Raw genomic sequence first — 18756 nt, 5'->3', positions numbered from 1 at the left:
ATTCGTCTCTGCAGTAACTGTAGAGTCTAGTTTAGCTTGAATACAGAACTGTAGAGTCTCGTTCAACTTTAATTCTTCCATATGAACCTCCCCGTCCTTGAGATCAGCCTCATATGCCCTGCTTTCTGCGCCACCATTAACAGGGTGGTGGGTACCAGAGACAGAGACTTCTCTGTGCTGGCACCATACTCCTGCCAAGTGCAATCAGGCTGCTTCCCTCACTTGCAGTCTTTAGGAGGAGAATTAGTTGAGCGCTTTCCCCATAGAACTTGATTTTATTCCGGTTGCTTACTGTCCTGTTGTTATGTATTCTATTGTATATTATTGTAATCACTGTCTTAGTTTTACATGTTTTAAACAGTTTTCCTCTTTTAGACAGTATTATGATTGATTGTAAACCTTTTTGTTGTTACATATGAAAAGCACATATAAATACATAAAATAAAGAAGCAAAACAAAAGAAGTTGGGGACAGTACAACCCTAGGCATGCTTACTTTCTGTGTTCAGTGGGCCTTACTGAGCACAGTAAGCATTTTCGGTAAGCATATTTAGCATTGCAAGTGGAGAAAACTAGGATTTGAGACATGTGGGAAGATGGATGATGGGGCTGGCATAGTGTGGAATGGGATGTAATGTTGGTGTCGTCGAAAAATTGCACCAATTGAGTTGTGTAACAGTGAGGCCATTATATATACTGGCACCATTGCACAGCTCCATCTGCACAATTTTTGCACTTGTGCAACAGCGCAAATGTGATGTCCCACCATGCATAATGCTGCACAGTATGTTAGCCAGTCCCAACAGTCTGCTAGCAAATTAATTTTCCCCAGATCAGATCAGAAAGTGAGAATATGCTCATCACAATCTGCTAAAGCTAATTCTGCTAGATATTTCATCAAGGAGCACACAGACTACACCACAAGATTTCTCCAAGATGGCTCAAGAAAAACATTTCTGACAGGCATTGGGGCCTGGGGAATGACCACACAGGCCTCCAGGTTTGTTGAGGTTTGTTTTAGTCGTTTCTAACAAGGCTTTCATTAAGTTATTCCTAAAGGCAAAGCTCTGCACAAACTAAAGAGAGAGGCCATTCCTGGAGGACTTGACTACTGTCAGCCTTCTAACATGGAAGAAGCAGCTCAATTACTCTGCTGACAGGTGGCAAACAAACCTAGAGAGACAGACTGCAGGCCAGGCATGGCGACAGATTCACTGGACTATACAGGAGTGTTAAATGAGCCAGGGTGGGATGGAAAGAGTCTGCAGGCAGAGGTGTGTGTATATCAGCATTGCCAAGGTCTCCTGCGTTAAGGAATAGCCCTGATAGGAAAGGTCTACATAACCAACATTACAGACTCCTAGATTAGAACAAAATGGATGTCTTTCATTTTTGCACACTACCGTGCTGATATCATATTTGCTATGTTAGAACCATAACACAAATTGACCTTCTTGCAAAACATTCCCTGCATGGGGTTGATGGGATATTTGGCTTGAGGCGAAGGAATGTTGTAGGACTCATATTTTATTGTTATGTATCCACAAAAAGTGGGACCTATGCCTGAATAACTGGCACAGGACCTCTGAAATCAGCCTACTTTTTGCCCCTTCCACCTTTCTCGAAGCACCCTGTTTTCCCAATACTATAAGGCAATCCACGCCATCATTAAGAGGAGAGGACAAGTTTCCTACCCTGCTTCAGGAGAAGTGAGTGCTCCTGGTTTTCAGTCCTCTTAGCAAACAACTAGGTAGGAGGACGGGGGAGTTACTGTGTGTGAGAGAGAGGAGCTGGGGACGACAGCTTTTTCCTCCTGCCTCATTGCAATGCTAGTTACAAGTGCTGGGTAGTTTGGTGCTGCCCTACCCAGCTCATTTCTTGCAGATGACCACCCCCACTCCTCTTACTTAGTTGTTTGCTGGCAGGCAATCAAAAATCAAGAGTGCACACAACTCCCAAAGCTAGGTAGGACCCTCATCCTACCCTCTAGGTAGGACCCCCATCCTACCCTAAACAAGTGTGTGAACTGCCTTAGATTCTCCCAATTAGAGAGCCCATCCTTTGTAATAAAGTTCCTTCAAGCCCTTTCCCTAGAGTTATTTCTCTTAGTACCTTTTGCTAACTCAGGGTCCATTCTTAGGATGATTTGCCCTTACCTTCCAGGGGCTTCTGTGAGAACATCTATCAACACATTGTCAACAGTGTGATTAATCTTTCTGGGATCCATATTAAATAAGTCATTGTTCTGCCTTTAATTCTCATTAACCTGTTCCACATCAAACCCTCAATCTTGTTGCATGTCACTTGGCTTGTTCCAGTCTTCATGCTTTCATTGCAAAATGTTAACTTGCTTCTTAACTTGGCAGGTACCTTTCTTTCCACATGGTAGGCTGTGTAATCAATCGCAAACAGGGTATGTTTCATCTGCCAGCCCCAAGTTACAAGCTCTTCTGAGTGAAATAATAATTGTGTAGGTACATAGACATGCATTCAGCCTGCAGTTTCATCATACAAAGCCCACATTCATAAAATGACACCCATGCCATGTCTGCATTGGCTCTCTCTGCTCAGAATGTGTCCATACCCATGGCTGCATATGGTGCTTATAGTTTGCTTTCGAGTTCCATCCATTTCCCAGAATCACTGGACATTATGAGACACAAAGAGGTCCCACTGCTCCTTCTCTCTTTCACCTCTTCCCATAATATCATGATGTGACATGATGTCATCACATTGTGTGTTGCCCAACCCCACCTCACTTTATTGGCTGCCAGCTACAGCATGGTGATATCACATCATGCATTAGGTTGACCTGCAAGCGATGAAGAAGAGGGGGCAAAGAGACATGCAGTAGTAGCAGGCCGGTATTTCCCATAATTCCTAGTGAAGTCCTCGTTTCAGTCTTGGGGATAATGATAATGGATTAGCCAGAAGTGTTCTGGTACTATCTGCAGGACATTTTGTATGTGGGTCAGTTGGTGGGTGGGCCCCTAGTTCACTAGCTCATTGCATACAAAAGAGCACACTTTTGCATGCAGGAAATCCCAGTTTCAGTGTCTAGCATCTTCAGGCCTTGTGTTGTGTTCCACAGTCAAGAACCCATAAGGCAAGGCAGTCAGGACTGAAGAACCCTGGAGAACTCCAAGTGAGCAACTTGCTCCATAAAGGGCCAGAGGGTGAATGAGGTCTTAATTACCTCTAGGCTCAAATGATGCCTCCCCGGCTCTGCCGCCCTGCTTGGAGAGTAGAGAGCTTTAACGGGGCAACTCTCTTCCCTGGCAGCTAGCTCTCCCACATTCCATCAAGTGCCTCCTGACCCATTGCCAGCATTGGTATGCAGGTTTGGGAGAGCATGAGGTACTTGGCATGGAAAAGGCTGGCTCATCAGTGGGCTTGGGCTCAAGCTCAATGACTGACAATTCCAAGGTTTCTCAGGTGAAAGGCTCAGACTCCAGGTAATATCAAGGAATGGGTCCAGAGCTAGCTCCTCCAGCCTGACTGCTCCTCTTTCCTCAGGGTTGGACTTGGGGCTACTGCTGAAGATGGGGGCCCTAACGGTAGGCCCTGGAGAGCCACTGACAGTCAGGGTAGATATTCCTGGGCTGAATGGACCCATGGTCTGTGTCAGTAGAAGATAGCTTCATATGTTCGTAAGCCACCTTGGAATGGAGAGTACTCTGGTCAAGTGACACGGAGAGATGCAGACTTCATACGCTAAGTGTTGTTGGGCTGTAGACTGTCACTTTAGCAGAGTGGATACATTGTCGGTGCATCCATGAAAGCCACCAAACGACCTTGACGAGCCACCATGCTCGAAATCACAAGGTCATTTTGGACCTAGTCATACTCGTATCAATTCCATGTAGCAAATATCTTGTGTGAATGTGGCCCCTCGCATGCCGAGACTGAGTCGGTATTTATTTACTGGAGCAAAGCAAGGTTGGCTCTGGTATAATCATATAACTACCAGTTCTCACCAAGCGTGGGGGTACATTCAAATGTATTCACTGTGGCAAACAAACACAGTGAAATCAACTTGTGATGGCACTACCACATGAAAGGGTGGAATGCAAATAGGCCCTAGCCTAATTTACTACATAAAATGAGCAAGAAATGTTTGGGATCCCATCCTGAAGCCTGAAGAAAGAACAGGCAAGTGACACTGAACTAACTAAATAAATAAAGGAACCACCACTGCTGGGCTTCAGAAGTGCCTGGACTTCCTGATGAATCTGTGCTTTTGCTCTCTCATTATTTCTCTTCTTCCCTAACATGGTATAGAGAGAATAGCAGGCAGCTTTGAAGGCAAAGACGGGCTCCGTGGGGAAGCTCACTGTAGCTTTCTTCCTCTCTCCTTGCATTAGTTGCCATCTGAGGGTTGGGATAGGGTAGGGTTGCTCTGAAGAGAGGAGGGGGTTTTCTGCAAAGCTCATTGAAGTCTGCTGATCAGCAATTGTTCAACCCTTGTTAGGTTAGCCCCTTGTTCATTTACACCACATCACCCACTCAAATCTTTGCAAGATGCATTCACAAAGATTTTTTTTAAGGTGACATAAGGTTAAAAAAAAACCATAATAGTTTAGAGCCAAAGGGCGAGTTTGACAGTGCCCTCTCTGCACGTAATACAAATGTATTCCTCAGAAAAGTTCTTTAAAAACATTTTCTCAAGTTTTCATCATGGGCTGGGCAGTTTGAACTGGGGGGAAACCAGCAGCAGAGGGTGCCTACAATTACTACTACGGCTACCATCTATTATATTAATTCTCCTGGGTGTGCCTTGGAATGTGCGTCCCGGCACCCAGCTGATTGGCTGGCCAGCAGAGGCGCCTGATTGGCTGAGGCGCACCCAGGAGAACTGGCCAGCCGGGCAACCACAGAGGCGAGGCAGCAGCGGCAGGCCCGGCCACTGAGGCAAGGAGGCGGCGAGCCTGGCCGCCGTGACAGCACCACGGCCTGGCAGCCTGGGCCCGGCCGGAGACTGGGGCAGGTGTGGGGGGGAGAGGTAGCCGACCCCAAAGAGCACACAGATGCTCTGTGCGGGGCTTGGCTAGTTACTATGAATATTTATATACCGCTCTTCAACCAAAGCTCTCAAAGCAGTTTACATAGGAAAATACATAAATAAGATGGTGGGTTGCCTATCCCCAAAAGGGCTCACAATCTAAAAAGAAACATAAGGTAGACATCAGCAAGAGCCTCTGGAGGGATGCTATGCTGGGGTTGGGTAGGGCCAGTTGCTCTCCCCCTGCTAAATATAAGAGAATCGCCACTTTAGACGGTGTCTCTTTGTTCAGTTAGAAAGGGTGACTTCTATTGACTAACCGCTGTACCATCACCATCACACCTCTTTCGCCACCCCATTCCAGTTGCTGAAGCAATTTTGCAACTGTTCTTTTAAATGTTGTGTTGTTGTTGTTGTTGTTGTTGTTGTTTCTTAACGAGGTGAAGGACAGACATATAAACAAATAGGCAGTTACCCCTGCTGACTGAGCAAAGAGGCACCTTAAAGTGGTAGGTCTCTAATATTATACAGTGGGGGTGGGGGGAGCAACTGTCCCTATCCAACCACAGTGCATCATTCTTCCAGTGGCTGTTGCTGGAGTCCACCTTGTTTTTCTTTTTAGACTGTGAGCCCTCTGAGGCCAGGGAACCATCTTCATTTTTTTTTATTTTTTTCTATGTAAACCACTTTGAGGACTTTTGTTGAAAAGTGGTATAGTAGTAGTAGTAGTAGACATAGATAAGCCACTTTAAAAAATATTAAAGTTTTTAAAAAAGATTTTCTTATTTCAGAGGCTCTTCTCCAACTATATAGCAATAGCACTTACATTTATATACCGCTCTATACCCGAAGCTCTCTAAGTGGTTTACAATGATTTAGCATATTGCCCCCCAACATTCTAGGTACTCATTTTATAGACCTCGGAAGGATGGAAGGCTGAGTCAACCTTGAGCCCCTGGTCAGGATCGAACTTGTAACCTTCTGGTTACAGGGCAGCAGTTTTACCACTGCGCCACCAGGGGCTCTTATGTAAAATATACATATTTCTCTCTGATGGTTATGTTCTAATGATTGTCTTTTACCCCACATTTTTGTGCTTTTAAAGGCTGTAATGTTTAATTGTGGCTTTTCTCACATTTTGTTGTGATCCGCCATAGATTCATACATGGAGTATGGCCGTATATACACCTTGCAAACAAATAAATAAATAGGCAGACACTCCACTGGGTGCATGAGAGGAGAGGCAACACTGCTGGCTGATCCTGCATTCAACTTGCTGGAATGTGTGATGTAACATATTCTTATTTTAAATATGATATTTTGTATTCCGTACTAAGGTGGTCACTGACCACAAGAAAGTGGTTTGATTTATGTTTGTGTTGCATGTTGCAAAATCTTACATTTGTCTTCACCCTAACTGCAAGTGAATGATATCATTTACATTCTGCCCTCATGAAGAGTTCTGCTCAGAACACACAGGGCTCATAACTCCTGAATAAATCCTCGAGCATATCTGTGGCTTTTCTTCTTCTGGGTCAACTGGGGGACCACATTCCCTACAACACCTTCAGTTACCTATTGTGGTGCTGTCCCAAGGTGCCTAGGGAGAGGAGCACTGTCACGTTTTCCCAGCAACAGAAAATTGCTGTTTTGAGTGCTGGGAAATATGCAGTCTCCTCAACCAAAGCGCTGCCTTGAGAAAAGACCTCTGGATCCCTGGCAACAAATAAGAAACAAATGAGTAGCAAACCCCAAACCAAACAAAAACGATAGGAAAGGCCACAAGTCACTTGCTCTTCAGCAGGTTTTATCAGCCAGCTCTGCCCCTGTAGGCCAGAGCCTTTCCCCAGAGCAGCCCTGTATTCCTCCACCAGTTCATTGTCCCTAGCAGTTTACACAGAAAATTAAGAAGATGGTCCCCTGTCCCCAAAGGGCTCACAGTCTAAGAAGAAACACATGGGAGGCACCAGCATCAGCCACTGGAGGGATACTGAGCTGAGGTTATGGAGGGCGACTACATAGGGCGAGTGTCACCTTAAGTGGCGCAGCGGGGAAATGCTTGACTAACAAGCAGAAGGTTGCCGGTTCGAATCTCTGCTGGTACTATATCAGGCAGCAGCACTATAGGAAAATGTTGAAAGGCATCATCTCATACTGCGCAGGAGGAAGCAATGGTAAACCCCTCCTGTATTCTACCAAAGAAAACCACAGGGCTCTATGGGCACCAGGAGTCAACACTGATTCCACGGCACACTTTACTTTACTTTACGTAGGGCGGGGACAAGGCAAAGTAGCCACCTAATGGCGCAGCAGGGAAATGACTTGCCTAGCGAGCAAGAGGTTGCCAGTTCGAATCCCCGCTGGTATGGAAACACCTATATCGGGCAGCAGTGAGATAGGAAGATGCTGAAAGGCATCATCTCATACGGTGCGGGAGGAGGCAATGGTATACCCCTCCTGTATTCTACCAAAGAGAACCACGGGGCTCTGTGGGCCCCAGGAGTCGACACCAACTCAACGGCACAACTTTAACAAGACAAAATGATGGTTGTAGCTCAGCCACCTTTGTCATGTTCAGAGTCCATTCCACACCTCCATAAAGGGCTGTCTTGGGTTACCTGTGCTAGGGGATTAGTTCTTTTCATGCTTTGGCTAAATTTCCAAAGAGAATGTGTTCCTTCCCAGTCTTGCTTCCACTGTTATGCAAATTGATGACTTACCTCTTGCCCACTGAAATAATTTCTGTCATTTTCTGCACTGCATTCTGCATTTCTGTGATGGCCTGTAACCCAAATAGAAATCAAACTAATTGACTGAAGCCTTGCTTTCTGATCCAAAAGCACTCCTTCCCCAGTCCAAGGTGCACGGGGAGTAACTCTGTATGTTTTCTCTTTATTTTATTTAAAACATGATGTATATCCCACTTTATCTTTGTCAAAAACAAACTCAAAGGCAACTGAGAAATAACAACTGTTGTTTTAACAGTCATACCTCAATAAACAGCAGCATTAAATCCGGGCCATCTCAGATGCTGGCTCCATGAAAGGAGATGCCAACACACTGCCAGCCATGCCACTGATGCTGACATGTTGACATTGGGGGGGGGGGGTGGCCTGCAGTGGGGCACAGATGTGTCACCCATAGGCATCTCCCAGCCAGAAAGTACTTCCCTAGCTGGCTGGGTGGCTTCTTTCTCTCACTCTGAGCAAGGGAGAAGGTAGCCACACAACCAACGAGCAAAGCACTTGCTGGCTGGGAGATGCTGGGAGGCGTAGTGTCCATGTCCCATGCTAGCTTGCAAACTGGGGGCAGTAGGGATCAGGAAGGCAAGGCAGGTGAGGTGACAATTGTAGTTGGGAGGCAGGGCAGGATGCCCATACTCACCACCCCAGGTACAGGCATCACCTGTGACCATTGCCTCATCTCACCTCCCCTGCATTAAATAAAGCAACAGCATCAAAAGCATCCTCAGTGGGCCAGCAGCAGCAACACCAGCATGCTAGCCCTAGCTAACCCCAACAATGTCCTATGTGCATCTTTTAAAAAACACTCTGAGAAATTTTCTAGCAGTTCTGGCAAGAATACTGTTTTTTTCTGCAGCTGTTGCTGGCCTATTAAGAATGAAAGCAAGTTACATCTGTCAACATGGTAAGAGGAGGGGCCCCTACTCAGTCAGCAATTGCCAGCGGCTGGACCCCTCCCCAGGAGGGCATGGCAGGTGTTAGCAGTGGTCCCCCCCACTGGCGTGCTGGGCCCTCAGCAGCTGCCCCAATACTGGCTCTGGCAGAAACACACAAAATTAACACAGCGGCAGTTAAAAGTGCATATATTCAGCAGAGCAATGGTTAATCCAAATGGAAACATCATCCATTGTACCTCTACAGCTTTTTGGAAGAACTCAGTTTTATCTTGGTGCCTGAAGGTGCACAATGTTGGGGTTTGACAGGCCTTACTGGGAAAGACATTGCACAAGGCTGGTGCCACTGCTAAAGAAGCCCTGTTCCTAGTGGACATCCACCCAAACCCATCCACCAGGGCCACTAGCAGAAGGTCTTCCAAAGTTTAACAGAATGGCTTATATGAGAAAAAGAAGTCATTAAGATACCCAGGTCTCCAACCCATTTTGATTCTAAAAGTTAGAACCAAGCGGCTTGGGTCCAGGGTACTTCAGAGAGCGCATTCTTTGTCATGAACCCTGTCGCTTATTGAGATCATCTGGAGAGGTCCAGTTACGGTTGCCATCAGCTCGTTTGGTGGTGTCTCTGGACTGGGCCTTCTCTGTGGCTGCCCCAGGGCTTTGGAATATGCTCCTTGTCAAAGTAAGAGCATCTCCATCTCTGTTTGCTTTTAGGAAGACCATGAAACCCTGTTCTCTCAGGCTTTTAACTGAAATTAATTTTAAACTGTTTAATTGTTTTTATCCCATGGAATTGTTTTAACTGTTTTATTCCATGCAATTGTTTTAATTGTTTTTATTCTGTTTTATTCTTGTTTTGAATTGTGTACACACCGCCTAGAGATACACATATCAGGCGGTATATAAATATCATAAATACATAAACACATAAATAAAAGTTAAGTCCAGCATCTGGAATTGCTAACAAGCCTGGAGTAAGACACTCTGACCAGCCAACTCCAGACAACAGCCTGGCAGCTCCATTCACTACAGCTGAATTTCCAGATGCTTCGTGAACCCAGCCCCCTGTAGCACATGTTACAATAGTAAAGCCCTTGATAAGGCAAAGAGGTGCTCTCTCTATGTGGAGAGACGATCCCTTTATCAAGGTCATCACACATACAACATGCTCTTAGTTACACAGCATGCTCTTAGGCTGAGCCATGCTCTCATGCTTGGCGTGTTGTATGTGTGATGACCTTGACCTCAAGTGATAGTTCCTGGGAGGGGGGACGGAGTCAGGCAACCCCCAGTATCAATTCCAATTGCAAAAGTGCATGACCCAGGCCCAAGTGGCAAAGGTGAACCAGACTATGAGGAGCCCTGGAAACTGGAACTCAGGTCCCCAGAGATTGTCCTCACTGGGCTTCTCACTCACCTGAGAAGTCAGTCTCAGATGAATCAAGATTTTCTCACTCTTTAGTTCCCACTCACTGATGCAGGGAACACATCAGGCAAGAGGTGGCTGAGAGATGACAGATTGCTTGGCTCCAGGCTTGGGGACAGTCCCTTTATGGATCTACACCCTGCAGGAGAAGAGTAGAGTCTGAGGAAGGGAGTTTCAGAGCCTAGAGATATAAAAGGGCTCAATCGGAACTGGAACATTCCAATTGGAATTGGAACTCGATCTGATCAGCTTGCTCCCTCTGGGCCTTCTGAGGTCCTGTAGCATGCCATGGCCTAGTAGGCAACCAGAACAGTGTGATCTGCATGCATGGTTCTAAACACTTCTGCTTATGTCTTGTATTTATCTCATGCCCTTCCTCCAAGGAGAGTAGAGAAGCTTCCAGCCTTACTGCCATCCTGGGTGGTCGAAGAGGTTAGGAAAGGTGACTGACATACTCAGCAGACACTTGCTGTTTGCCCACCAGTGTGCGCTGTGCTGAATATTGCAATGGGAGAGCTGTGCATTTTCAAAGAGTCTGTGAGATGTGGTGAGCACACACTAGGGAGCCATTGTCAGTCACAATCCCTTGACATGCCCTCGACATTACCCCTGCTAACTGGGCAAAGAGGCACCTTTTAACGTGGTGATTCTCTTTATTGAGCAGGGGGAGAGTAACTGGCCCTATGCACCCCCAGCTCAGTACCTCCAGTGACTGTTGCTGGTGTCTGTCTTATGTTTCTTTTAGATTGTGAGCCCTTTGGGGACAGAGATCCATCTTATTTATTTATTATTTCTCTATGTAAACTGCCCTAAGCCATTTTTGGAAGGGTGGTATAGAAATTGAATAAATAATGAATAATGCCCTGAATGATTTGCAGATATGCACAAGGGCTGCAAACCCTGATGTGCTTGACATGTACAGAGCAAAGTGGCCCAGAGCAGGGATCTGAACTGCATGTGCCCAAGGCCAACACCCTAGCCCCTGCACCACACCAGCTTTCTGTTTGGGTAGCATTTCCCTCTGCTTGTCTTGCCTGGCTGTAGAAGGCTAATGTTCTATCTTATCACTCATAAAGGGGAGGGCAGGTCTGATCTGTTTTCACAGTCTGAACGCACAAATGGACCCCAGTTCTCCAGGGTACATTAATATCCTGAGACATTATTGACCTGCCTATCCTAAAGAACCCAATTTGCTTCTGTTCCATCTATTAGCATAGACTGGCACCTAGTGGCCACTTGGGGCTCATCAGTCTATTGCTCTAAGATGCAACTCTCTGATCATTTCATCACAGGATGCAGCGAGGGGTCCCGGCTCATTTCCCCAACAGTCTAAGACTTTTCTGGCCCTTTTCAAAATTAAAAAAACAGGGTCTATCCGATTTTAGCCCATTGGGACACAACCCATTTGACTGATAAAAGTAAAGCGCTTAGCCAACACTGGTGTGGTGCTTCCTTCTCTGTGTAGGACTGGCAGACCTCAGCTGGAACCTCATGTGTTATAGAGGTGCCCTTATGATGCAGAGCATCCATAGACATATGAGAGTCCCACTCGGAAACTGGAGGACACTGTGGAATGTTGGAGACAGGATTTTAGAATAGGATGCTTAACTTCCTACCATCTGAACAATGGCATACAAAAGAGTGCTCTCTGTGCATGCCCACATACACACACGCATGCACACATCATCAAAGATTCATCTTTAGAACAATCAAGAATGGTTTGTGATCTTCTGACACAGTACCAAGGAAGCATGAAGCTTGGTCACACATAGGGAGGTGAAGGATAGTAAACTGGGAACCACAAGTTATGAAAGAACATGTGTTATGTCTGGAACCAACTAGCTGCTCCTCATTAGAGGAAACCACTTGGTCCTTTTGGTCCAGGCATGGAACTTGTGGGGGGGGGGGCCTTGAAATGTATGTGTAATCAAGAAATGCTGGTTGTAATTTTTCAGCAATCTGAAAAATCCTTCATTATTCACACACAAGAGCACAAGCTGAACCTGTGAAGTCCAATCCTTTGCATGTTTACCAGAAAATAAATCTCATAATGTAGGATAACTTGTGATCTTCTGGTACTGTAGAAGTACCACACAAACCACACAGACACAGTTTGCTTGTGTGGTGCTTCAGCTGCTAACAAATCAAAGAAGGCAAGCATAGAACTGAAGCCTTACAGCCCAATCCTATAAGTATTTACTCCAAAGAAAGTCTCACTGGCTGACTCCCTGACTAATGCTGCATGCGCGTGTCCGACATCAATGTGTACACACAGTGCTAGCTTCTGAGCTAGTTCCCATGCTTCCGAAGCATGAGCACAAGTGGACAGACTTTGGAGTTCTCCCCGTACATCAGGAGTATGCTGTTAGACCAGAAACACATCCCTGGGAGTCAGAAGATCACATGCTAGAACAGTGGCTAGCACGGCCTATGCATTGATGTTTTCAGTGCACTCACAGCTTTGGTCCGGATGTCAGCCATTCTGTCCCATCCAGGTTACTCCCAAGTAAGTGTGCACAGGGTTTGGAACTGCAGCTGAAGTAAGATTATTTTGTGCATTTGTTTGACACTATGTTGTGCAGAGCACATAAATATGGCTTGAAAAAGGCTCATGTCCTGTTTTCACCACCACACACTATTTACTGGGAGAAAAAAGTGCCAAAGCACTTAGATCCAAACTCTTCCGCAGTGCCTTATGTGGGTGTTTTGATTGCCATCCCAGCAAACTTCATTCTTCTTCTCCTTCTTATTCTCCTCCTCCTCGTCCTTCTTCCCTTTGTGTTTTCTTCTAAGATTTCAAGCGTCTTTCAGCTACTGCAGGGGGCTTGATCATAAATCCAACAACTCCCAGACCCCATCGAAGGGATCATTGAGCAAGACATGCCTTGCAGCTACAGAGAAGCCTTTGCAGGTGAATGGCATTGAAATAGGAGAAGGAGCTGCGGAATGGGATGGGGTGGGGGGAGGTGTTAGCATCCACAATAGACTCCCGTATTCATGAAGCACACAGGATAAGGTAAGTTTAGCTATTAGTCTCTGCACAAACCACCAAGTATCAATGCCAGTTTTAAATGATCTGAATACTCATTTTGCCTGATGGAGAATTACATGAAACTCAGAAGCTTACTTTACCAGTTTGTCCAATTTAAAAAAATGATCTCACCAACTATATAGTTAATAATAAAAGGCCTCCAGTTTAAGATGAGAGTTAAGATGGGTTTACATTTTCACATATGCTCTAAAAATCATGGAAATTGCATGTTAAGATTCCCATCTTAACTTCTGCGCCATATAAGCTGTTAAGACTTTGTACAGTCATGCTGGCTTTAGAAATGAGGCTTCATGAGCCCACATTTTGTCTTAGTCTTTCAGCTGGACATTGGGCTGAGGAGGGATGCATTTATCCAGGTTATATTAGTAGCTTGTCAGCAAACAGAAAAGATTGCCTAGCCATTATTATTTATTTTGCAAAGTGATGTGTAGCACTCACTGACACATACAATAATGAAATGTATGTTCAATTTCAATTCCTTTATTACAGTCGCTGACTAGCACACTACAAACAGAAGCCCAACAAAATAAACCTACATAACCTATGAAATGTATGTCAATTATGTTCAAGAGCGACACACACAGGGCTACAGAGCAACTGTCCCCATGTCAGGCAAAATCACTTCCTACAGATACATCTGAGGGTGTACTGGCTATGTACTATAGTAAACATCAAGGCAGAAATTCAAGACTTGTTACACTTTCACATATCACTCCTCTTTCACATATCGCTACCTTGCTAAAATATTTAACTTATCCCTGAAATTGGGCTCTGTACCAGAGGACTGGAGAGTAGCAAATGTAACACCGATTTTCAAAAAAGGATCCAGGGGCGATCCGGGAAATTACAGGCCAGTTAGCCTAACGTCCGTTCCAGGCAAATTGATGGAAAGCATCCTCAAGGATAAAATTGTAAAGCACCTAGAAGAACAGGCCCTGATGGGAGTGAGCCAGCATGGCTTCCGCAAAGGTAAATCTTGCCTCACCAACCTTTTGGACTTCTTTGAGAGTGTCAACGAGTGTGTGGATCAAGGTGATCCAGTTGACATAGTCTACCTGGACTTCCAAAAAGCTTTTGACAAAGTTCCTCATCAAAGACTCCTGAGGAAACTTAGCAGTCATGGGATAAGGGGACAGGTACATGTGTGGATTGCTAACTGGTTGAAAGACAGGAAACAGAGGGTAGGTATAAATGGAGAGTTTCACAATGGAGGGAAGTAAGAAGTGGGGTCCCCCAGGGATCTGTACTGGGACCGGTGCTTTTTAATCTATGCATAAATGATCTAGAAGCAGGGGTAAGCAGAGATTGTGGCCAAATTTGCAGATGATACCAAACTCTTCCAGGTAGTGAAATCCCAAACAGACTGTGAGCAGCTCCAAAAGGATCTCTCCAAACTGGGGGAGTGGGCAACAAAATGGAAAATGCGGTTCAGTGTTAGCAAGTGTAAAGTGATGCACATTGGGACAAAAAAACCCAACTTTAAGTATATGCTGATGGGATCCGAGCTGTCGGTGACTGACCAGGAGAGGGATCTTGGGGTTGTGGTGGACAGCTCGTTGAAAGTGTTCACTCAATGTGCGGCAGCTGTGAAAAAGGCAAATTCCATGCTAGGGATCATTAGAAAGGGGATTGAAAATAAAACAGCTAACATTATAATGCCCTTATACAAAACTATGGTGTGGCCACACCTGGAGTACTGCGTACAATTCTGGTCACCACATCTTAAAAAGGACATTGTTGAACTAGAGAAGGTACAGAAGAGGGCAACCAAGATGATCAGGGGCCTAGAGCACCTTTCTTATGAGGCAAGACTGCAACACCTGGGGCTTTTTAGTTTAGAAAAAAGACGACTGCGGGGAGACATGATAGAGGTCTATAAAATCATGCATGGTGTAGAGAAAGTGGAGAGAAAGAGATTCTTTTCCCTCTCACACAACACTAGAACCAGGGGTCACTCCATGAAATTGATTGCCAGGAGGTCTAGGACCAACAAACGGAAGTACTTTTTCACACAACACGTGATCCACTTGTGGAACTCTCTGCCACAGGACATGGTGGCAGCCAACAACCTGGATGGCTTTAAAAGGGGTTTGGATGACTTCATGGAGGAGAGGTCTATCAATGGCTACTAGTCGGAGGGCTGTGGGCCACCTCCAGCATCAAGGGCAGGGTGCCTCTGAGTACCAGTTGCAGGGGAGTAATGGCAGGACAGAGGGCATGCCCTCAACTCCTGTCTGTGGCTTCCAGCGGCATCTGGTGGGCCACTGTGCGAAACAGGATGCTGAACTAGATGGGCCTTGGGCCTGATCCAGCAGGGCTGTTCTTATGTTCTTTAGTAAGTTCTTCTTCCTCCTACCTTCAGGGGAAATGACTTGACTAGGAAGCCAGAGGTTGCTGGTTCGAATCCCCACTGGTATGTTTTCCAGACTATGGGAAACACCTACATCGGGCAGCAGCAATATAAGAAGATGCTGAAAGGCATCATCATCTCATACTGTGTGGGAGATGGCAATGGTAAACCCTTTCTGTATTCTACCAAAGATAACCACAGGGCTCTGTGGGCACCAGGAGTCAACACCGATTCAACGGCACACTTGACTTTTACCTTCAGGAAGTTCTGTATGCAAGGGCTTTCTTGGCCCTTAGTCTAAACCTCCCAGAGACGCAAGTTTTGGATGGTATAGAAATATGTTAAACAAACAAACAAATAAATAATATCAGAGGAAAGATTGCAAGGATGGAACGCTTCCTGAATTTGTACCCTATGTTTAAATACATTTCACTACATGCCCATTTTGAACAAGAAGATGGGGAGCATTGCCTGGTTGCCTTAGAACATGCTGACACATTTTTTCTCCTAAAAGAGGGGGGGGGCACAAATATATGCACAGTCTATTTTTAGGGGTGAAGATGAGCATGTTTGTCAATTATGCCCTCGCCTTTACTTGGTTTAGCTCTGAATCAACTAGCGGCTGCTCTGTTTACTTAATGTTCTCTCCGATCCTTCCGTTTGTAATCAAAGATGTCACCTCAATTTACTTTGCTCTTGAACATAATCAACATATGTTTCATTACTGGTGGAGAATACAGGCCAACCAGGATCATGGAGCAGAGGGGTCAGACAAGTGAGGGGCCAGGGAAACCCTGGCTGCCATCACCTGACCAATCCATCTGCTCCATGATCTCAACTGATGTCTGGGAGCAGCCACTGGGTTCCGGGCTGCACAATGAAGAATGTTGCTCTATGCAGTGTGACAAACAAGACCACCGCCATTTGGATTAGCTGTACTGTGTGCCTACAGGTGACTGCTAGCCCCAACCTAGCAAAAAGCAGCAAGGGTAACCAACCAGAATTAATATGTTTGAGGAGAATAACAAAAAAAAAAAATCCTGCAAGAGACCTTAAGGGCAGTCCTCTGGCTTGGAGTCTTGCATTTTGCACACTGTTCACATTGCCTGATGATGACTGTCTTGCTTCCTGGTGTGACCTCTACTATCACAGGTGGGGCTCACAGAAGACATAAGCACGCACAGTGTCAGTAATGGGGGTGCATCACCGAGTACTGTATTTAAAATGGTATAATGTGACATAATGCGCAAGTCATGATAACAGGTTAATAGATTGTCCATCAAGACATTCATACATGATAGAACTGATGGAGCTGTCAGTGAACTCTTTGACCTTGGGGAGCACTGCCAATCACCAACAGAGCTTCACCTTACTACTGTGTGATGCCACGTTTGTCCAGAATAAATCTAATACCATTCATGACTTGATTGTGGATGAAGGAACCGACCTGGTATGCATTACGGAGACCTGGTCAGGAGTGGCTAGTGGTCCCAGCTTCACCCAGTGGGATACTCTGTGATGGAGCAGGTGAGCAGATGCGGGTGGAGAGGTGGTGTGGCTGTGGTCTAAATGAATACCATCTCGCTTACCAGGATCCCTGTCAGGCAACTGGCCTATACTAAATGTGTGTACATAAGCGTAGGGACCAACAGACTGGGACTTCTGTTGGTGTACCAATCACTTCACTGCCCAACAGAGTCCCTAACTGAGCTGACAGATCTGGTTGTGGCATTGGTGCTGGAGTCACCCAGACTGTTGGTAGTGGGGGACTTCAGTATTCACTTTGGGACTGGAGCAGCTCAGGAGTTCATAGCTGCCATGACAACCATGGGCCTATCCCAAGTGATCTCGGGACCAACATATGATGCTGGCCACACGCTCAATTTGATCTTTTGCCCTGATCAGGGTGGTGTTCCATTGGTGGAGACTCCTGTTATTTCCCCATTGTCATGGATGGACCACCATCTGGTTAAGGTAGGATTTGCAGCCGCAAGCCACCTCAGCTCCTGATGGCATCACCTCTTAGCACCAACAACCCTATTGTCCACTAGAGAAATTAGGAATAGACACAACTAGTAAGAGCATTCCCTCTCTGACCATGCTCTCTCTACTCTAATTCCCCTTTGTTAGACTAATAGTCTCAGGTTTCATTCTCTCACCTGAGAGAGAGAGAGAGAGAGAGAGAGAGAGAGAGAGAGAGAGAGAGAGAGAGAGCCTTCTTTTCCCTTCCCCTCTTCCTGTATGTAGCTAGAAATGAGGCATTTGGCTCTCAGTCTATCTCACTGATGGATTTCCCAAATAAACTACTTTATTTGGAACTCTCCATGTCTCCAGACAGTATTCATGAGCAGTACTCCCTTAGCTGTGCACTTCCACTGCAATTGGGGTAGATGTAGAAACCTTCCCTCCTGAGCTCTCTGCAAGGGTGAAGGACATATTAGGCTGGTACACCAGAGAAGGTTATTGGATCCAATAGGATTCCAAGTAGCCCTGGAAGGGTTTCGAGTTGGCTCTGCCGAAGGTTCTGTCAATGTTCTGGTGCAAACATGGAATAATGAACTCACTAGAGCAATTGACACAATGGCTCCTAAGCATCCTTTCCAACCTGCTTCAAAATTAGCACCATGGTACTCAGAAGAATTATGGGAGCTGAAATGGCAAGGTAGATGACTAAAGCACAAGTGGAGAAAGACTTGACTCAGATCCGATGTATTACAATCTATGCTCTGGCAATATGGGTGGCAAAGAAGCGGTTCTTTTCTGCCCATATTGCTTCTGCAAATTCACATCCAGCAGAGTTGTTTAGGATTGCGAGAGGGATAGTATGTGCCCCTTCCCCCTTGAAATCAAATCTGGAACCTTAAATCACCCACTGTTACATTTTTAATGACTTTTTTGCAGATAAAATCTCTGGTATTCGGACCAAACTGGATTTCACATTTGTTGCAGAGTCTATTAGAGAGGTGTCCAGCAACTCCTTTTATGAAATTAGATTGGATCACTTTCACTTTCAAGAGTTTGTGACTCCTGAGGATGTGGACAAGCTGCTTTGTACTGTACATCCTACCACCTGTTCTCCTGACCCTTGCCCAACTTGGCTCATTTCATCTGCCAATGTTACTATCATAGAGAGTTTGGTACATATTATAAATGCTTCTCTGGGGAAGGGCAGGATGCATCCTTGCCTTAAGGAGACTATTATTAGACCTTACCTGTAGAAACCAAACCTGCACTGGATCCATCAGAGTTAGACAATTATAGACCTGTCTCCAGTCTTCCATGGTTGCACA

Source organism: Hemicordylus capensis, chromosome 2, assembly GCF_027244095.1.
Source record: "Hemicordylus capensis ecotype Gifberg chromosome 2, rHemCap1.1.pri, whole genome shotgun sequence".
Classification (NCBI taxonomy): domain Eukaryota; kingdom Metazoa; phylum Chordata; class Lepidosauria; order Squamata; family Cordylidae; genus Hemicordylus; species Hemicordylus capensis.
This window is presented reverse-complemented; position numbering follows the sequence as displayed.